Source organism: Chlorocebus sabaeus, chromosome 8, assembly GCF_047675955.1.
Source record: "Chlorocebus sabaeus isolate Y175 chromosome 8, mChlSab1.0.hap1, whole genome shotgun sequence".
In the NCBI taxonomy this organism is placed as follows: domain Eukaryota; kingdom Metazoa; phylum Chordata; class Mammalia; order Primates; family Cercopithecidae; genus Chlorocebus; species Chlorocebus sabaeus.
The window spans coordinates 40483881-40506403 of NC_132911.1; the positions used below are offsets into that span (position 1 = coordinate 40483881).

General features: G+C 40.5%; 1 protein-coding gene and 1 long non-coding RNA gene across 4 annotated transcripts in view; one reads left to right on the forward strand and one right to left on the reverse strand.

Annotated features, from left to right (window-relative positions):
* ZMAT4 (zinc finger matrin-type 4) overlaps window positions 1-22523 on the reverse strand; it is a 366003-nt gene that overhangs the window by 183945 nt on the left and 159535 nt on the right. The gene's annotated exons all lie outside the window — the stretch shown is intronic.
* The window catches only part of LOC140712192 (uncharacterized), a 54977-nt gene continuing 32852 nt past the window's right edge, over window positions 399-22523 (forward strand). Inside the window, exons 1-2 of the long non-coding RNA XR_012093680.1 lie at window positions 399-629; window positions 6599-6636. This is a non-coding gene — a long non-coding RNA (uncharacterized lncRNA). The remainder of the gene's footprint in view (window positions 630-6598; window positions 6637-22523) is intronic.

Sequence of the window (22523 nt, forward strand, 5' to 3'; positions counted from 1 at the left end):
AACCCCACCTCTATCAAAAATACAAAAATTAGCTGGGCATGTCGGCAGGCACCTGTAATCCCAGCTGCTGGGGAAGCTGAGGCAGGAGAATCAGGACACAGAGGTTGCGGTGAGCTGAGATCGCATCACTGCACTCCAGCCTGGGTGACAGAGCAAGATTACGTCTCAAAAAAGAAAAAAAAATTAAATTAAAAGAAAGCCAAAAGTTTCTTTTAATTCTCTAAATTAATTCTAAAATAAGGAAGATTGGTGGATCAGTTAGGAATCTAACCAGATTTTATATTATTCCTGTGGGGGAAAAGTGTTTCATACTCTAGGTAACATATTTATAAATCAACCATTGGAACACAATACATTTGTCCTTTGGTGACTAATGAGGAGGGCCAGGGGATAGATTTTTGCCCTTTGTCTTGGAGAAAGGTGCTGCTGGTGGAGAGCGGGACTGTGGCCCCGCCCCTGTGTGGGTAGTGCGAGCCGGCAGAGAGCTGCCACTTCCTGAAAACGCCACATGTGAAAATGCCTCCTGGTTCCACCCTCCTGAGTTCCTATGTGCAAAATTGCCTCCCCAAGTCTTCCTGGTACACATCCCTTCATTTGCTCCCAGTTAAGGCTCTTCCCCAAAGATCCAGGTAAGCAACTCTGCTTAATATGTTAGGTTTTGTGTTTTTTGTTTTGTTTTGTTTTGTTTTGTTTCTTGTCATTTGGGCTTGCTCTTTCCTCTGCACTTAGATTTCTCTGCACAAAAGCCATTCCCCAATGTTCTCATTGTTTTCAGTTCTCTGCCCAGCAAAGCAGCCCTGGGATAAGAACCACAAGGGGTAGGTGGACCTAATTCTGGGACTTTACTTGGTAATAAAATCCAAATCGGATGGGGAGAAAGGGATGGCAACACCATTGGATAAGCCAGATGTGGTCTCTATGGTGGACCGCAGTCACATAGGAAGTCCAGATGTGAAATCATTCTCTAAGCTGTCAGATTTGGAGCTTATTGGCTTTTGCTCAGTAGTGTGCTCTGATAGCCTTGCAAAGAACGTTTGATTTTGTTTCAACCTGTTTTATAGATAAGTACATCATTGGACAATGTCTGAAGATGACATCTAGCCTTTCAGTGGTCTTACTCATACTTAGAGATATGTATTGATCATCTACTATATGCCAGGCATTGAGGAGACAATGATGAATAATTCTGATCTTCAGAAGCTTGTGGTGAAAGAAAGAGAATGACACATCACTAGGTCAGTCAACCTCAGTACACTGTGATGGGATCTATAGTAGACAAGGGGAAGTGCAGAAGAGACAATAACTTTCCCTAAGAGCACTGGGGCCTTCACAGAGGAAGAAGGATTTGAACTGAGTCTTGAAGGATGCGTAGGACTTGACCAAGCCTATGTAAGATGTGGAGATGAGAAAGGAGATGGCACCATCTGGAAAAGGGAAAGAAATGCAGAGCAGGAGATGAAGTGGACAGGGAGGCGGGATCCAGGCTAAAAGAAGGTTCCAGACCTAGCTGGGATGATACCTTTAGCTTCCCACGCTCCCTACAGAATATTTTTACTAACTGAAGGATTAGAACTCAGTATGATACTTCTCATTTAACCTGTCTGTATTTCCCACTAATAGTGCTAAAATTACTCCTTTTCCATCACTACATGACTTGCAAGTAAACCACTTTGCTATGGAACGCCTGCCTAGTTAGTTGCAAACTGCGGGAAGTGCCATCAGGAGGGAAGTCATCAAGAATTCCTGGGCATTAGAGTTGTGCTTCCTGAGACACCTGTAAGTGTGTTTATTCCTGCTAAGTCATCTGACATCAACTTAAAAGCAGAGGTTTTTCAATTCACTGTAAAGTGAAAGTGGCAGTCAGGCTGTGGGGAGTGACTAGATGAAAGAGTTAGAGAGTTTCAGGTCTCCTCCATTCCCCAAAAGGCAGAAAGGAGCTAATTAGAAACAAAGCTAATGTAACGTCTTTCCTGAGGGGCCTTCCTCGGGGGTGATTTCTTTTGTTCTATTTCATTTTCGTATGTGTTGGTATTAATCAGAGTCCACTAAAATGCAGGGTAGAAATGTCTCGAGATGGCATATATTCGTGTGAAACATGGATACTTCTATTTAGAATGGGCTTCAAAGAGTGGTTGCTTGAAAACAAAATACTTAGTCTAAGATGCACACACTTTGCGGATCCTCAGCAGCTGGCACAGAGGAATCAAGTGATTCGCTGGGATGCTTTCACTCTGGGGCTTATGTACACTAAAGATCTCCTTTAAAGTCATCATTTCCAGGAGGCTAAGGCAGGAGAATCACTTGAACCTGGGAGGCAGAGGTTGCAATGAGCCGAGATCGTGCCACTGCACTCCAGCCTGGTGACAGAGTGAGACTCTGCCTCAAAAAAAAGAAAAAAAAGAAACAAACAGTCATGATTTCATGCCAGCCTGCTTTCAGAGACAGCACTGCATTTAAAGAAATAGGGGAATGAGAAGTAAGAGATGGGCTTTGTAAAATTAATAATAGTATTCTAAACATGTGCTGTGCACATTTGCATAATTTTTATCATCGGACCAGCTAAGCCAGGATACTCCAATTTCCATTCTGCTTTTCCTATCTTACTTATTTCTCAACAGATACTCATTACTGGCATTTTCCTAAATCAATCTTACCTGATTTCCATTACCCCATGTTGTTTTTGACAGAGGTTCATTAGATCTCAGAGTATGCTGGCTAAATGTGACAGGCTGGCACTTTCAGAAATAAAGACTATTCCATTTCCCTAATTAGAACAGCATCCTTGCACAGACTGCCCAGATGCACCTGCCTTTACGCAAACTCTGAAGGCCAAACATGTTGCCTTTTTATTCGGTCAAAGATACTTTGTGTTAAAACAGACAGATTGGAGTAAACCTAGTTCAAATGCATTTTTCTCATTCATTTGGTGGCATCAAGATCATGGGCTTTTCTAGACAAATAGTTTCAAAGGAGTGTAGCCAACCACTGGTTATTCAGTAACTGATTAAGTAGAATATCTATGATGTAAATCTCTTGTTCTCAATTTTCTCTCTCCTGATTTTGGCCTTTCCACCACCTTACTGCAAAGTGGTTATTGTACCAGAGAGCAGATAATTCAAGAAAAAGGAGCGGAAATGGAGCCAGTTAAGTGATCTCATAGTTAGCTGTTCCGCGTTCCCATCAAACTTGATTATCTATAGTTGGATTGAATGTAATTTAGGTCAGAAGTTAGCAAACCACACCACCAAACCATAGTCAGCAAACCCACAACCCAAACCTGGCCCACTGCCTGCTTTTTGTCAATATAGTTTTATTGGCACACAGCCATGCTCACTCACTTATGTATTCTCAATGGCTGCTTTTGTACTATAACAGCAGAGTTGAGGAGTGGCAACAGAAACAATATGGGCGGCAGAGTCTAAAATACTTTCTGGCTCTTCACAGAAGAACTTCACCAACTGTCTTGGGGGCTTTGGCTAATGTGTTCCACTTCTTAGAGCATAGTTTGACTGAGCTAAAGGTCTCACATCCTCTAGTTCATAAGCCTGGATTTCATACTGGCCACATATAGGAACATTGTAAATGTTAAAACCACCCTAAGTCATCAGAGATGTACAAGAAGATATTTTGGAAGGATACTTTCAAGTACAAGAACAAGAAAACCCTAAATCAACTGGCGTGAGGAAATTATTTTCTCACACAACAAAGAGGGAGTTTAGCTCCAGAGTCCTTTTTGTTAGTGGTTTGGAAATCTAACAAACACTCAGGTTCTTTTTTACCTCTTTGGCTGCTACCTTTGGCCTGCCTGGTTTGTGCTTCTGGCTAACTTTCCATATAACCCTGTGATGGCTGCCAGAGTTCTCGTCATCTCAGGCAGATACAACAGTGTCCACAAGCAACTGAACAATCATCTTTCCTCGTGTCTATTTTTAAGGTTGAGGAAAATCATTCCTGGAACTCCCACTCCCCACCTCAGTTGACTTCTGCATTTCAGTAGCCAGAATAGCACCACTGATCCACGGATTAAACCAGTGACTGACAAGGAGGCAAAGGCCACAGCTTAATCCAACCACAATGCCACCCGTAGGGCTAAGTGGATGTATTTCTCCTGTGAAGCTTATAGATTAGCTGAAATGAGTGGATACTTGAAAAAAATTGGAGATCTGCCAGAAGGAAAAAGGAGAAGAGGGTGGATATTGAGTAGGCAACCAAGAATGTCTGCCATAGAGTGGCATGAATCCCATTTCCTTATCAGAAGAATAATTCAAAAGGTGTGTCCAATTAGTGATGAACAAGTTATAATCCATGTATAAAGTATAGAACTTTCATATACAGTAGAGAACACCTTCTATTTTATAAATGAAACCATTTCATGAACTATCACTATGAACATTTTCTCTCTCTCGATCTTAAGAGGTTAAGACAAGATAAAAATTCCTTCAAGGTCTGAGATACAAAAACCATTATTAATTCAAAACCTAAAATAAAGGAATGTTAAGTATTTGAATAATATTTTATTTATTTTTTATAAGCTGAATTTTTATGCAAAGAATATGAGCTAGCCTTTTAAAAATAACAAAATGCCAAAAGTAAAAATAGGTAGTTATGGGATTAGTGCTAGGAAAATAAGGATAGAAAAATATTAAAGACAAGGGGAGCATGCAGAAACGCAAATCATATGTTTCTGGAGAGTTAAGAGCTGCCTAAGAATTACTCTCTGTGATATGAAACAAGGAGAGAAACACATTAAGTTAGAAAACTGACAATGTCCTTAAGACAAAATTACAATAACTGTTTAGAGGAAGCATAGCTTTGGTTGATATTAAAACTTGAGATAAATTTCACTCGCATTTCCTCATAAATATTATTCCTAGCATCAAGGTTTTAAAGTCTGATATATTAGTTAAAGTGATGCTAACTACTGAAATAAATAAACTTTAATACTTCAGTACCTTAACACAGTATAAATTTTTTCTTGTTCATGTAGCATCCTGTGCTGGTGGCAAACTGTTTCCATCTTGCGGGTCCATACCACAGTCAGCTACAACAGTTTCCCAACCTGAGCATCACTGGTATTTCAGAACACATGATGCTTTGTTGTGGAGGGCCATTGTGTGCCATTGTAGGTTGTTGAGAAGCATCACTAACCACTACTAAGTAGACACTAGAAGCACAACAATCAAAAATGCTCCTACTACTGCCAAATGTCTCCTGGGAGACAAAATTGCCTCTGGTTGAGAACCGCTGAGTTAGAGGATGGGGAAAGAAAGAGTCGAGAAGGCACATCTGGTTTCATTAAAATGTAATTTACACACGCACACACAAATGCTTGGATCTTAAGTGTTGAGTTCAATGAGCTTTGACAATTGTTACACCTGTGTAATAACCATTCAGAACAAGATGCCAACCTTTTTTTTTTTTTTTTTACCTAAAATGTTGCCTAGTGCTCATGTGTAGTCAACCCACCATTCCCCGCAGGCAACTACTTCCTTATTTTTCTCACCATAGACTAGTTTTGTCTATTACTGGACTCCAAACAAATGGAATTATACAATATGCGCTCTTTTGTGTTTGGCTTCTAGCACACAATGCTTTGAAACTTATCCATGTTTTGCCTGAATCAGTAGTTCTTTCCTTCCTATTGAACAGTATTCTAATGCGTGAATACACTATGAATTTGTTTCTTTGTTCAACTGTTTTATATTTTCTTTTTAAACAGTCTGACCTAAAAGCGATGCATTTCACTTCTGTTCACATTCCACGGGTGAGACCAGTATCATGGCCCATCTAATTGTAAGGAGGGCTAGGAAATGATGTCTTTAATAGGGAAGACACTTGTCAGCAACAATTCTGTACTCTAGGAGGTAGGGTACAAATCTTTTGGAGGACAGTTAATTATCTCTGTCATATCAAGTATCCAAATGAAAGGTCTGTGTATTGTTCTATTCATGTTACATATATAGTACATTTTGAAATCCAGTCTAAAGCATTATTATTCATTTACACATTTCACTGTTAACCATGTTAAATAGCAAAGCAAAAATCATATTTCAAGTAGTTATCCACATGTTCTAAGTAGATACTAAATAATCAACCAATATCCAAAGCAACAAATACTTTTTAGTTAGTGCATATTAGTGCTTTCTTTGTATATATAAATATATATATTTTTTTGAGGGAGGGAGCCTGGGGAGGGAATCTCACCTTGTTGCCAGGCTGGAGTGCAGTGGCGCAATCTCGGCTCACTGCAATCTCTGCCTCCTGGATCCAAGTAAATGAATCTCCTGCCTCAGCCTTGGGAGTAGCTGGGACTACAGGCATGCACCACCACACTCAGCTAATTTTTGTATTTTTAGTAGAGACGGGGTTTCACCTTGTTGGCCAAGATGGTCTCAATCTCTTGACCTTGTCGATCTCCCGCCTGCCTTGGCCTCCCAAAGTGCTGGGATTATAGGCGTGAGCCACCCCACATGACCATATGTTTCTTTCTTGAAGCCTCAGTATTTAAAAAAACAAATTATTTGGCATTGATTAAAACATAGTTGATCAGGTATAAACAATATGTCTGAGTAACCATAATTATGTTTAAAATCTGCAGACCTGTGATTCACAGAAGGCTTCGTTTGGATTTCATATGTGAGTACATTATGTTTTAATCTAAACTAAAAAGAAAACAGATAATCCATAATAATAGAAATGTAAATGAAACATTTATCACAATTATCCATGAATGGAAGCCCATAGTCATGAATTCATGAATATTTTTACAGTAAAATTTTTCCCAGTCCCTTTAAATGGTTGGCTCCCTAAAAACACATTGTGAAAACAGTTATCTTTCTTGCTTGAATAATGCTGAAAGATGAAAGAGACTAGCATTCTTTGCTTTACTTTTACTAATGATTTCACATATATAAGAACACAATACAAATACATAACAGGAAAACTGTGATTGAAGATGAATTGATTTAAATCTATCCCTCATTTGGAAATATGAGCATGTCTGTTGGGATTCCAACATATAAAAATAGAAATGTTATTTATAAATGTGCATGAATGTGCCATCATATGATGATCCTTTTTTTGCCTAATCTAACACATTCACAATACTTTATTCCTCTAAAATACTTAATTTGTACTCATTCTATATTCTGTGTATGTGGGTTCTTAAGAGTGTTCCCAACCTGTGTTCCCCCGAAGGATTCAGACCTAAGTGTGTGTCTGAGTGGGATTGACACAGCCTGGTGGGGATCTCAGAAGACTCTAAGGAAACCCTAGGGAAACAACCCCCCTCAAAGAAGTGCAAATAAATCTGACTCAAAGAAAAAGAATCCAAGAAAGGATTCTGGGAAGATCATGGAAGTAGGAAATTCCGGGAATGTTTCCCCATCTAGATAGCAGTCACACTCATAAACTCTATCTAATGTAACTGTTTTGAAACTCTGGAGTCCATTGTATGCTTGCAACTTCCAAGGGAAGGCTTGAACAGTAAATTGCAGTGAATTTCAGTCCATTTCAGCTCCTTGTACAGTAGCAGCTACTCGTCTCCCAGCCACAGCCCCATAGCAGGCTGTTGTGTATGGGTTCCTGGAGTAACGTACACATAGTTGCAGGAGCCAGGGTGGGCAAAAAGAATCCTGGCCTTCAAATATCAGGGATCTGCACCCTAATCACTGATCACTGCTTCTGATCACAGAGGTGCAAAGAGCTGGGGAGACACTATTGTTGCACCTCCCCATTTGTTGCAAGCCCCACCTCCCCTGGCTGGAGTGAGTTCCAGTGGATTTATAGGACTGGTACCCATTCCTTTCCCCTTTATTTTTCTCTTTTGGGAGCCAGACAGGAAAGACTGGAACATTCCAAAGTAACTGCATATGGGGGGGAAATTAGAAAATGACTGCACATGCCCAGTAAAAGGCACAGGCTCAGAAAAGACCTGAGAAGACTTTAAATTCATACTTCAGGTTGATACTCGGCACAGAGACAGTCTACAATGATGAGAGAGAGAGAGAGAGAGAGAGAAACAATAACAAGAAACAGCAAACCCAAGGGAAAAAGGAGAATCATTTCCAGAGTTACTACATTATTAGACTCAAATTATCAACAAAAAGAAAAAAAAAATCACAAGACAAACAAAGAAACAGAGAAATACATTCCATTGAAAGGAAAAACAGTAAATCAGCAGAAACTGCCCCTGAAGAGCACCTGATGGCAAATCTACGAGACAAACACTTGAAAACAGCTGTCTTAAAGACGATCAGAGACTCCAGGGAAGACACGGAAAAGTTCAAGAAAATTATTTATGAATAAAGTTGAAATAACAATAAGGATTGGAGATATTTGTACACACACATTCACAGCAGCTTTACTCACAACAGCTAACGGGTGGAAGCAATTCAGTGTCCATGGATGGACGATTGGATAAACAAAATGTGATGTATACATAAAATGGAATATTATTTGGTCTTTAAAAAGAAGAAAACTCTGACAAATGCTGCAACATGGATGAAACTTGTGGACATTATGCTAAGTGAAACAAGTCACTCATGAAAAGGCAAATACTGTGTGATTCCACTTATATGAGGTACCTATGGGAGTCAGAGGCAGGAAGTAGAATGGTAATTGCCAGGGGCTGGGAGAAGGGGAATCAGGGAGTTATTGTTTAGTGGGTATAGAGTTTCAGTTTTACAAGATGGAGAGAGTTCTAGAGACGGACAGTGGTGATGTTTGCACAACGCTGTGAATGTATTTACTACCAATGAACTGTATGCTTCAAATGCCTAAGATGGTAAATTTTATGTATACATATTTTAGCTCAATTTTTAAAAATGAGGAAAAAAAGAAAAAAGACAAAGGGATCTTAGAAGAGTGCCTACAACAAGAAGGTCAGACCTGCAGCAGGTACTGGGAGGCAGCCAGCTCCAACAAGCAAAAGATGCCAGCCCAGGCACACACTTGGCACCAGACAGAGCTGGAGCCGGTATAATGAGGCCCCAGGGCCCACAGCCTTAGGAGCCCGAGCAGAAAAGAGGCATCTGGCATCTGTACAGTTGGGCAGCAGGGAGCAGGGCCCAAGCCATTGGGCTGGATTCATATCCAGGACTCTTCTCCCTGGCAGGAACAAGCACCTGCTCCAGAGTGGCAGCTAAATTGCCAAGATGCCACAGGGGTAGAGGAAGAAGGACAGTCTATAGCTATCCAAAATATCCACAGGTCCACGAGGGCAGGGTAAGCTTTGGAGCAAGCATGACTGATACTGGTGTCCAGTGTTACGGGGTAGGCCTTCATCATCTCTTCCCAAAAAGGCCCTGAGGCCTGGATGCCCCAGTGGCCTCGGCTGTGGGAAGAAGAAGAAGACAGACACTGGAAACCAGGGACATCTGGCAGACTTGGGCTAAGCAAGACCTCCATTTTTTTTTTTTTTTTTTTTTTTTTTTTGAGTTGGGAGTCTAGCACTGTTGCTCAGGCTGGAATGCAGTGGCATGATCATAGCTTACTACATCTTCAAACTCCTGAGCTCAAGTGATCCTCTCACCTCACCCTGCCAAGTAGCTGGGATGACAGGCACACGCCACCACACCAAGCTAATTTTTTATTTTCATTTTCGTAGAGGCCTTGCTATGTTGCCCAGGTTGGTCTTGAACTCCTGGCCTCAAGCAATCCTGCCTCCTGAGTAGCTGGGCTTACAAGCAAAACCCAACATGCTTGGCTGACCTCTGTACTTTTAACTTAAAAATCTGAGCATAGTTAAAGGGAGTTGACATCCTTTTTTAAGAGCCCCGAATTCATCTTAGCAGGCAGACAATTATAGCAGGGGATTCAGTGGGTAGAATAGACCCATTCTTGGTCTTTCATTATGTTTGTCATTGTCTTTGCAAAAATCAAAACTCTGGTATATTTCATTTCCAAGCTTAAAATGCCTTGAAACTCTATTATGTTCTACATTTTAAAAAGTCAGAGAGAGGGTAACTGCATCTAATTTGCAATGCATGCCTAGTCACAATGTTAATTCACAGGACTCGTGTTAATATTATTATATACTTCAAAGTGAATCTTGTCTATTCTACAGAATTAACTAGAGCTGTTTGGGGGCCTGTTAACAAGTTGCTGAAATGCAGAAGCTTTTGGATTTGTTGAGCAGTCATAACCTATTACAAGTTGTGTCAAGACAATTTCAGGGACAGGCCACCGAGAATCGCTGTTCTTGGTGGAGCCTTAGGCACTGCTTTCAGATTTCATTAAGAATGACATATACAGGGATTCCAGATAACTATTACAGGTGGGCTCCTGTTTAAGAAATATTAGTTGTGAAAGGCAGCCTTAGAACAGGTCTAAATTAGCAGGAATAAAGAGTTTTCTATTTACTCAACAACTCTCGTTTATTCATTCAACAAATGTTTCCTGAGCCTCGCCATGAATCTCCACAGTATTCCAGGAATACTCTGAGTAAGACACATCTTGCCCTGAAGGAGCTGACACCTTGGAGGTAGATATTAATAATTAGCTACATCCAGAGGTGATCTGTAAAAACAAAATACTATGAACACTAAAATGATGGAAACACTATTTCCAGCAAGAAATTCAAGGAGAGTTCCACAAGAAAAGTAGTTCCTAAGTGAGACTCAAAGATAGCAGGATTTTAGCCATTAGTGGTTGCAAGTAGGAAAGATGAACAATGCTTAAAAGAATGAGGACAGCAAGCTACAAGGCATGCACTGGACATGGCAAAGTTATTTCTCAATAGGCAGACGTTTGGCATTTTAGATGGGACTAGTGTTAGTTATGAAGTATTGCTCTGCAAATTGCAGGACATTTGGCATGGCTGGCCTCTCCTGCTAAGTACCTGTAACGCCCCACTGCAACAATAAAAAACACCCTGGCACATTCTTAAATGGCCCGAAGAGGAGTTACTAGCCCTAGTTTTAAGATGCAGTGTGTGAAATGTGTAATGTATTACTGGCATCTGCGTGTGAACCACAATCGACTTTGTGAGACTCTACAAAATAAAAGAAAACAAAGTCTGGAAGATTTAGGTGTAAACTTAGACGATTTCCTTGTGAAGAGAGTGCTCTGTGTCCCAGGTGAAAGATTCTGGAGATGGAAAAATATGACATAGCAGGGACAGAGAGAGTAGTAGTAGTAACATTCTGGAAGTCCCTGGTAATCACCCCGTCTCTCATTAGAAAACATTCACCAGTCTGTTCTCCCAGCTCTCTATAGAAACCATCCCCAGGTTTAAAATGAATGTCAAAGGGAAAGTAGGAGTCACCTTACATTTAACAGCAACTATTCCAGAACACCACCATCCCATAATATAACTTCAGGCTGTTTTCAAGGTTACTGGAGGCCAACCTTGAAAATCTCCTAACAAAAAAATTATATTATTGGAATTGTTCAAAATTTAAAAAATCTCTAAAGACATTAATGTAGAAATTAAATATTTTGCAATAATGCCCTCTTGCTTGAAATATAATAAAATTAGAATCTACTGAGACCAAAAGATTACTGTTGAGTTTGATGTTTGCTATTTCAAACTCTTTGTTGGGGGAACGCCTATGTCTAGATGACTAAAATGGCTGCTGTGAGACACAGCTGACTCAGCTGTTTACTGACTGAGCATGTGACAGGTTGAATTGCCCACCAAATCTGATGCTGTAGGCAGCAACTCTGCCTTATCTTTGCTCAGAACTCCAAATTTAATATATAAATTTATAAAATATATATATAACACATAAAATCAAAACAGTCAACTTGTATAAATGAAGCGATAAGGAGGAATCTTTGGTGGCAATAAATCTGCAAATTAAGACATGAGATATCCACCATTTAAGCACAGTGCTTAGCATATATTTGGAGTTTAATAAGTATTTGTTGAATAAAGGAATAAATAACATGACTTTAGTCACATAGGAAATTTAAATTATATTATACTCAATATTTTCTCTTTATAGGACAAGATAACATTCTGTATGTTTTGTAAGGATTTCCATCCTTATAAAATGAGCACTATTCGGTTTTTGTGCTCATAGAGTCATAGCCAGTTATGTGAAACATATACTTATTTAGAATAGTCCATTTTCAGACAGTGCCAGATTTTTTAAAAAGCATTACTAAAATAAAGGATACAAGTTAGAAACTGGATGTAAAAAATATTTGAGAGCTGGTTTCAGGAATTTAACCCATCGTAAAGCCTGAGGAAATTGGTTTTGTGTTATAGCCACTTTTTCAACTCTCCTCCCAGAAGGGACATTCTTATAGCCGGCAATCACAATTTGCTAAGCATGGTGTTCAGTGTTTTCGATAGTTTCTGTAAAGCAGTGAGTTCAGAGTCTCACTATTAAGACACTGTAAACAAACACATATGGACGTTTAACTGCAGGACCCAACACAACACTCAGAGTCCCAGAACAGCATGTCTGGATGGCCACTTGGGAAGCATCTTCCTTTTCCAGAGAAAGAAACAGGCATGGGGAGTGGGAGTGACTTGTCCCAGGGCACACAGTAAATTGATAGCTGAGATGAAGCTGGAAATTAGATCTTTCAAATTCAGTCTTCTTAGAAGCTAAGAATCCAAGATGGATTACTTAGGAACACAGATAAGACAAGTAAACGTCTCAGTAGATGTAGTAATGCCACAGTGCAGAGCAGGAGAAACACTGTATAAAGTCCACCGATGCCATTCAGACCTACAGCCCATCAGCAGGGATCAGGAAGACTCTGCCCAACCTCACCTGATCTCCTAGGAATATTTCAACCACAATGGCCTCAGGAGCACAGAGAAGGAAAACCACCAAAAGAATCCATTTTGTTGACTGGGGGCCTGAGTCCAGGCAAACACATCAAGCTGGTAAAAATGACCACAACTCCTCTAACCTTTCCTGACTGCTGCAAACAGCTCACCAGGAAAATGCACAGGAGGTGGAGGAGGGACCCTGTTGGCCACATTCTACCAATATCAAGGAGTAAACGTCAGTTAGGCAATGGCGGATATTACCCAGAACCCTTGCTTTCCTGGAATGCTATTTTTATATCTTTCAGCAGTAAGGTCTAGCCGACAGTCTCAAGTGGCATCTCATGATCCTCATTCATTCAGTGAATATTTACAGAACATCCACTATAAGAAAAGTACCGTATAAGTACTTGGAGGTACAAAATGAAGAGGCATCATGGCTGCCCAGGAGGCACGCAGAGCCAAAGTAAAGAAAGCAGAAAAAACAGTCACCAAAATTGTTGGAAGCATGGTACGAGTACATAACAAAAGGAGTTAAGGGAGGCAGTCCACAAGAATAGGGAGTGACTGGAGGTAATAGTATGAGCAGAGGAAGGCTCGTGAAGTAATGGGTTTTGCAATTGAGAACAGTCCTCCGGCAGTCTGTGTGGATGGGCAGGAGTGAAGCAAAGCAGGACAGGAAAATGAGTGAGGGGTGGGTGGAGGAAACAGAGATGACGGGCTAAGCAGCTAACAACAGAGAGGAGGTACTCATGGACTGAAAATAGGAGTAAAAATGGGAATGACTCCTACCTACCTGGCTGGGCAGGCTCATTGATCAAGATCAGAAATATAGGGAATAGAGGTAGCTCTGACTGGACATAAGCAGTGCCTAAGCAACTTCCAGATGGAAAGATCTATAAAGCATTTGGGCACAGAGGTCTAGAAGTAAGCAGGAAGTCTGAAGGTCAACAGGCAGGGTAGTGATTGAAGCCACTGCAGCAAATAAAACAACACAGAGAGCGCATTTAGAGCAGGTTTGTCCAACCCGTGGCCCAGGACAGCTTTGAATGTGGCCCAACACAAATTTGTAAACTTTCTTAAAACACTATGAGATTTTTTTTTTTTTGCGATTTTTAAAAATCTCATCAGCTATCTTTAGTGTTAGTGTATTTTATGTGTGGTCCAAGACAATTCTTCTTCTTCCAGTGTGACCCAAGGAAATCAAAAGATTGGACACCCCCGATTTAAGGAGAGGAGGGATGGGAGGCAAGGATGAGATCTCTAGGTGGATCAGAATTTCAAAGAACAATGGAAGGCAAGCCAGCCACAGAGAATGAAGTGGTCAGAAATAGAAGGAAAAGGAGGAAGAAGAAAAGTCATCGAATCCAAGAGGAAAAAAATTAAGTGTTTTTTAAAATAATACATGAATAGTTGTTGGTATCGTATGCTCAGAGCAGGTGAGAAAAGAACTAAAACGGCCTGTTGGCAAGGTCATTAGTAAGTCATCAGTAACCTTGGCCAATGTTTCAGAGGTGCCCATAGCTATGGGAGCAGGAGGTAAATGAGATTAGAAGCCTGCATAAACTTGCTCAAGGAGAGGAAGTGGAGTTGAGAGGAGGTCTAATTATGTATACATATAGTGGAAAATGGCATAAAATATCAGATCTGAATTTTCAAACCATATGAGGCAAGTTATTTAATCTGTCTTATCCTTTGCTTATTTTTTTTAATGAAGAGAATAATAGTACCTACATCGAAGAGTTCCATGAAGCAATGCATGGGAAGCATTGAGCCTAGTGTCTGGTCCACTGCAGGCACTTGGTCATGTTAGTGATTAATATGACTGCCATTGCTCCTGTTACAGCTAAGACATTGAGGATGCTGGCAAAAGACTGGTCTAAAGGAGAGCAGCAAAAAGAGAAGCAAAGAGGTCAGTATTGGATGGTTTGGAAAGAAAAGCAGGAAGGAATGGGAGATATGGATGAGGTAAAGAGAACGAGTCCCAAGAATCAGGAGTTAGAGAATTAGATGAGTAGGAGGTTGTGATTAGAAGTTTATATATTGCATATTAATACAGAAGAGGTACCAGGTGTTAACAAAGGAATAAGACTCTGGAACTGGGGAGTTGGATTACAATGGAGAAAAGAGAATTCATGCATTATTAAGAAACAAATATTTCCTGAGAAAATGACTCTGCTTTGTTTGGGAAGCTGGAGACATGCCTTGAACAAAGTTCAGACTCTGCCACAGAGCTCTGAGGTTAGAAGGCAGGATAGCTTGTCCCCATGGGAGGTGAAAGTTGTGCAAGGCGGTGGCTGGACAGCAGGAAGGCTATTAACTCAGGGATCAAAGAGCATAAAGGCTAAAACCACAGATTACAGCAAAAGGAGAACTATCAGGATGATATCTGTGGATAAAATGAATCTCGGAGTACAGGGGTACAGGGGATGGTTTTGCACTGAGTAAAACCATTCAAGAAGCAAGGAAGATGTAGGAATGTGCTAACACTGCCTGGAGTCCCCACAGCAAAGGGCAGCCAGTAGCTTCCACTCCTACAGATGGCGGCAGGAAAGTCCTTGTGTGAGGAGAGGGAACCAAGTGTTCAGTTACGGAGAGGACGTGGAGGATGCACTCTTTGAAAAGGTTGAGTATAAAAGGCTGTGGACCCTGTCGACATTTAATCCTTTAGACATGGACACAAGCGTCTAAGGTGCTTTCCAGAACCTGTGAAACAGACTTTAAAAAAATGGCCCCAAAATATGAAAAGAAAATCACAAAAATTGCTATTGCTAAATGTTTAATTAAATGTACACAAAACGTATCATGTATCAACATCATTAATTGTGAAATTTAGTGCTCATAAAAATTTCATTACATTTAGAAAACAATTTGTATGTTAGATTTTCCCACTTTACTAGAACCCCTGAGTAAGCACACTGGTTGTCAAGAAATTGCATTCAGTTGTAAATTAAATTAGTTTCTCAAAACCAAGGATTTAAAAAACAAAATTAGAATAATTTTTTCAAGTTTTTATAATGAAAATGTATTTAATGTGGAATGTGGGTGGATGTTAATACATTTGATACAGCATTTGAGAAGCTTCCAGGAGCCTCCGAAAAGCTCTTAACTCAGTCACATGGGTAGAACTAAGGAGAAAGAATACCCAAAAGGAGTCCCAGCAACAGAAGAAACCTTAGCTTCTCATCAAGGAGCAAATTAGAACCTTCTTGTAACTTTAACACTGTCTCCAGCTGAGGGATTCTTAACCTGTGGATGCCTTGGATGTCCTTTGCAGCCTGTTGAAGCCTAAAGACCCCTTTTCAATATAACATTTTTTTTGAAATCTCCCCCTCCTGAGAGAAGATAATATTAAAGTGTATAAGACATTGATAGTAGACGACAAACTTGATTCTGGAAATTCTTTAATTTGGGATTGTAAAAGGTAATACAGTTATCTATTTGAGTTCCAGCAGTACAACTGACATAGGAAGAAAAGAGGTGACATGAGCTACTTACTCACTATGTGCCCACTTAACCCCTTTACCTATCAGGGTTTGTTTGTTTGTTTTACTTTAAGTTCTGGGACATATGTGCAGAATGTGCAGGTTTGTTACAAAGGTATACATGTGCCATGGTGGTTTGCTTCACCCATCAACCTGTTATCTAGGTTTTAAGCCCAGCATGCATTAGGTGTTTGTCCTAATGCTCTCCCTCCCTTTGCCTCCCACCCACCAACAGGCCCGTGTGTGATGTTCCCCTCCCTGTGTCCATGTGTTCTCATTGTTTAACTCCCACTTATGAATGAGAACTTGTGGTGCTTGGTTTTCTCTTCCTGTGTTAGTTTCTTTATCCAGTCTACTATTGATGAGCATTTGGGTTGGTTCCACGTCTTTGCTATTGCAAATAGTGCTGCAATAAATATCCATGTGCATGTGTCTTTATAGTAGAATGATTTATAATCCTTTGGGTATACACTCAGTAATGGCATTGCTGGGTCAAATGGTATATCTGGTATTTCTTGAGGAATTGCCACACCATCTTCCACAATGGTTGAACTAATTTACACTCCCACCAACATAATGAAAGCGTTCCTATTTCTCCATATCATCTCCAGCATCTGTTGTTTCCTGCCTTTTTAATGATCGCCATTCTAACTGACCTGAGATGGTATCTCATTGTGGTTTTGATTTGCACAAAATAATATTTTAAATGCATAAAGCAAAATGCACAGGATAACGATCTATTGAAATGCAGTCAACAAAATATGTAATGCTTGTGTGATAAAAGATACAATAACAATACGCTTCTTTATAAAATAACAAAATCTAGTTTCAATTCATAGTAGTGATATTTCAAGATATCTTCAAGAGCAGTAATGTGATTTTAAAATATTGGTTTTCATTGGTGTCAGAAACTGCTAGTATTACTGTTAGTTGTTACATTTATAATTGAAAGAAATACTAACTTTCAAGAGATTTGTGCACATAAAGATGCAATTTTTTCCCATCTAAGTTCACAGACCTCTAGGACTGTGCACACAGCAGTTTATGGAGCCTTGTGAAAAATCTGTGTGCTCTAACTCCTTACACATAAAACAAACAAACTGGGGGCCAGTGTTGAAGGACTGAGATGCTGCAGCAGAAATGTGTGAACTGATTTTATAGGGGCCTCAAATTCAAAGGTGCTCCCTCCAATTTTCATTTCCTCTCTCTAATCTACTTTATACATTCTTTAAAAATCTATTTCAGTGGGTGTTATGTCCTTTAGCAAAAATTCATTTGAACAGCACTAACCTTTGATAAATGACACACACACACACACACACACACACACAGCTGTCTCAAAGTTAGAAGACAATTTCACAGACTTGGGAAAAAACACAAATAATAAAATGTAAAAGTCAATAATTAAAGAGAAATAATAATGGAATATTTGGAAAAGGTTGTGAAGGTTTTAAAAAGACATTGGCCGGGCACGGTGGCTCATATCTGTAATCCTAGCACTTTGGGAGGCCAAGGCAGGTGGATCACCTGAGGTCAGGAGTCCAAGACCAGCCCTGCCATCATGGCGAAGCCCCATCTCTACTAAAAAAAGGCAAAGATTAGCTAGGCGTGGTGGTGCCCACCTGTAATCCAAGCTACTAGGGAGGCTGAGGTAGGAGAATCACTTGAACCCGGCTGGGTGGAGGTTGTGGTGAGCCTACATTGTGCCACTTCACTCCAGCCTGGCTGAAAGAGCAGAACTCTGTCTCAAAAAAAAAAAAAAAAAAAAAAAAAAAAGATGTAAATACAGGAAATGATGATCTTGCTAGTAATTAAATCTCTATTAATGAAAGAAATTGTATTTTTGCCTATCAAATTTATAAAGATTAAAAAGATTAGTAAATCTCCAGTATTATTATATTAATAGTATCGTTTGTGAAGATGAGGTAAAGTGGAGACTTCCATATATCAGTGTTGGGAATATCAATGAGTCCCATCTTTCTGCAGGGCAGCAAGGGCAGCCTGGCTACATGGCTCAAAGGCTGTGAAATGTGCATGCATTGAATTGTGGCAATGCCAAGTGTCAGACTGTCTCTAAGTAAGTACCTGTATTAGTGGACAGAAATAATTGTGAAAAGTTGGAAACAACGTAAATTTTCAATTGTAAGAGATTGGTTAAATATATTACAAAATATCCATCAATATAACACTAAACAATAAAGCATTAAAAATAAAACATATGTATTGAAATAGAAATCTAACTAAACTATTTTAGTACATAAAAAGTAGAATACCCAGGTGTGGTGGCTCACGCCTGTAATCCCAGTGCTTTGAGAGGCCGAGGCGGGCAGATCACTTGAGGCCAGGAGTTTGAGACCGGCTTGGACAACATGGCAAAACTTTGTCTTTACTAAAAATACAATAAATAAATAAATAAATAAACAAACAAACAAACAACAAAACAAGCTGGGTGTGATGGCACCTGCTTGTAGTCCCAGCTACTTAGGAGGCTAAGGTGGGAGGACCACCTGAGATCAGGAGGTCAAGGTTACAGTGAGCCATGATCGCGCCACTGCATTCCAGCCTGGGTGATAGAGTGAGACCCTCTCTCAAAAAAAAAAAAAAAAAAAAAAGCAGAATACAGAACATCACTGATAATGTAACCTTAATTCTGCTTCAAAAACCATATATATATATATAAAATATAGAAATACAGCTTATATATGTGGTTTATATATATAAATATAAATATCGCTTGTATATAAATATATGTGTATAAATATATATATGTGTGTGTATATATATTTGCAGATATATAAAACTAAAGAAATCTGAAAGGATCAATCTATACCCCACTGTTAACAGTGATATGTCTTAGGGGTGGTATTTTAATTTTCAACTAAAATAAATAAACAATATTTAAAAAATAATAATTGGGGGCCAATGTTGAAGGACTGAGATGCTGCAGCAGAAATGTGCAAACTGATTTTATAAGGACCTCAGATTCAAAGGTGCTCCCTCCAATTTTCATTTCCTCCCTCTAATCTACTTTATACATTCTTGAAGAATCTATTTCAGTGGCTGTTATCTCCTTTAGCAAAAATTCATGTAAACAGCACTAACCTTTGATAAATGTGCGCGCTTGCACACACACACACACACACATACACGCAGCCATCTCAAAGTTAGAAGACAATTTCACAAACTGGGGGAAAAACACAAAGAAGAAAATGTAAAAGTCAATAATTAAGAAGAAATAATAGTGGAAAATTTGGAAAAGGTTGTGAAGGCTTAAAAAAGACATGGGCTTGGCACGGTGGCTAATGCCTGTAATCCTAGCACTTTGGGAGGCTGAAGCAAGTGGATCACCTGAGGTCAGGAGTTCAAGACCAGTCTGGCCAACATGGCGAAACCCCGTCTCTACTAAAAAAATACAAAAATTATCTGGGCGTGGATATATAAAAATTATCCAGGCACCTATAATCCCAGCTACAATATTTTAAAAATAATCGTTGTACATCATTGTATAATCAGAAAAGAAAATAAATATTTATTTTCTGTGTTAGCCAAAGGTTGACCTCTCCGAAAGGAACCTTTGAATAATTGAGATCTTTCCCTACTCAGCAAGAATTTAGGGCTTTAAAACATTTATTTGATTGCATAGTTTCAGTGAACACCTGAGAGCAGTGACCTGGGATGACAGCTGAACAGGGAGCTTCCTTCCTGATTATTCTCTAAAGGACTCAAGAAATCGGGAGGAGCCCCAGACAGCGGACTGGAGGTTCTCCTGCCTGAGTTGCCCACCAAACACTTCCCCAGTGCCAGGAAGTCAGTTTCACAAGGAACCTGCTGCACTGACAGAGGTCTGGCTAAAACCCAGGGGCTGTTCTCTCATTCAGTCTTTCATTTATTCATCCTACACTCACTGAGTGCCTACAACGCACAAGGACTTGACGCCTGAGTGCCGCAGGAGGATCACAGCGGACTAATAGAATCCCATCGGTCCTGGCTCCTCACAGAGAGTTGGAAGCCCAGGGTACACAGGAAACACACACACACCGCAAAACAGAATGGGGATGGGGCACTGGGAGGGAGCGGCTGATTCTGGCTGTGAAGCCACAGATCATGGTGATAATGGGGGACTGGGGCACGGGGAGGGAGCAGCCCATTCTGGAGCCACAGATCATGGTGGTAATGGGGCAGGGGCATGGGGAAGGAGCTGCCGATTCTGGCTGTGAAGCCACTGATCATGGTGGGCTTCCTGGCGCAGGTGCTGTTTAAGCAAATCCGTGAGTGAGGAATGGGCTTCTCCAGAAAAAGGAAGAGGAGAGCAGATGTCCATTTCTGGAAGGGTGAACAGCTTTGAAAAATCTGGCTAGGATGAATGCTCCCAGGAGCAAGGCCTATCGGGTTTGACATGATTATGGTTCGCCTGGGTGAATGCCCAGCACTGAGCCCAGAAAGATTGAGACCAGAATAAGATAATACACGCCTGTGAAGGGCCTCCTTATGAAAAATCCCCTCCAGGGGACCTTGGATTCTCCAATCCTACCTGTTAAGATATTTCTTCCTCGTGGGAAGCAGAAGAGACTGATTCACAGATTGTGACTACTGTCTTGGGTTCTTAATCCAGATGAATCCGGGGAGTCGGTGTCCCTAGCCAGCAGAGGTCGAAGGCCAGTCTGCTCCAGCTCGGGGTGAAGATGGGGTAGGGAGATAGAGCCGAGGCCAGGTGGCAAGACGCATCTGCAGGTGTCCAGCTGGCTTAGTCATCATGCTGGCTTCCTTTTATATTTCTATAAAATATTAGGAACACCCTGCTCTTCAGTGTCCCAAATAAGGGAAGAGAAATGTGGTGAGATTACCCAAGGGCTCACCATTTCTGTCCTAAGCAAAAGAATACATCAAGTCGAAGCCTTTGCCCCACTTCCAGCACCCTCCTCACTGCAGCCTCCTGGAGCTGCTCAGCCGTAACCCACAGAGTTCCTCCGCACTGAATGATTAAGCAACACCCACCGCAGATGTTACATTCTTTTGGGTAGTTTGAGGCTTGCATCTTCACAAAGGGGCATAAAATGATAGACTCCCACCTTCACCTGGGAATGAAGAAAGAGTAAAATGTTTTAGCTGGTCTCTTGCTATCCTGCAATTCTCAACTAATTTCAACCAAAAATAATAAGTAAGGCAGGAAAGCTCTAGTTCAGCATCCCTTAGAAGGGACAATAGGTGCTTTGAGAAGAAGTTTAGGCTTTAGGAGAAAATGCACCAGCAAAGATGTATAGAGAGGATGGGCCCAAGTTCACATCCTTACATAAGAAAGACAATTCCGTTAGCACAATTTCTATGGTGAATAGAAGAAAACAGACTTGGAACAAGGGTCAGGAGGCAGAGACATGGAGCCAAGGGGGAGTTGATAAAAGCGTGATCTCATTCTGAAACTGCAGGAAGGGACAGAGATGAAGCCAGCAGTGGCAGGCAGGGCAGAATCACAGCATCCGGATGTGGTGAGCGAGCAGGTCAAATATAATTCAATCATTTCTAGCCTGGGTGAAAGGAAGAGGGGAAGAAGTTGGTGTTATTAATCAAATTCTAAAAGGAAATTTAAAAGAGGAAGCAGGTTTGGAGAGAAAGGAAAGATAAGTCCTCGGAGGTGTGATTACTCTAGACTGAAAGCACCCCAAAGTCTACAATTGTGTGACCCTAGGGTTTCATTTCAAAGGTATTTAAAAGCAAAGTACAAGGAAGTAATTCAAGTAAAAGAAGCAGGTTCAGAACAACCTCCCCACACTCAGAGAACTGCATTTTCCAGAGTAGAGACAGCTTTCTTGTTGTTTCAGGTGTAGTTCTCTGAGCAAAACAAAAGAGTTAGGCTTATCAATCCTTTACACCTTAGTGTAAATGAATTTGCAAGATCCTTTCTCAAGCCAAGAATCTGGAAATAGGGTGAAGATGCTGTTAGAAATTCAAGCTTGGTGGCTCTGAGAGAGAATAAGTGCAGAAAGAGGACTGCAGATGGCACATTCCTTACCTTAGGACAATGTTCAGAGCCAGATCTGCCAGGCAATACTCCCCCATTTCCAGCCAGAGGATGGGTTTCTCCTATGCCTATCTCTAAGATCATCAAAATCACTGCGAAGGTAAGAAAATAGGGACATTTGGTGTTCTACATTGCTCATCACTCAATTCCCCTCTTGAGGAGACAAAAATGGTCCACTCAAGGTATATGTTATTGAACATACAGTAATAAAATGCACATGATTTTTATTTCATCCTCTAGCACTAATTTGTTAGTACTCAGCTAAGGGTCCCTTAGCTCCCTGACACAACACACT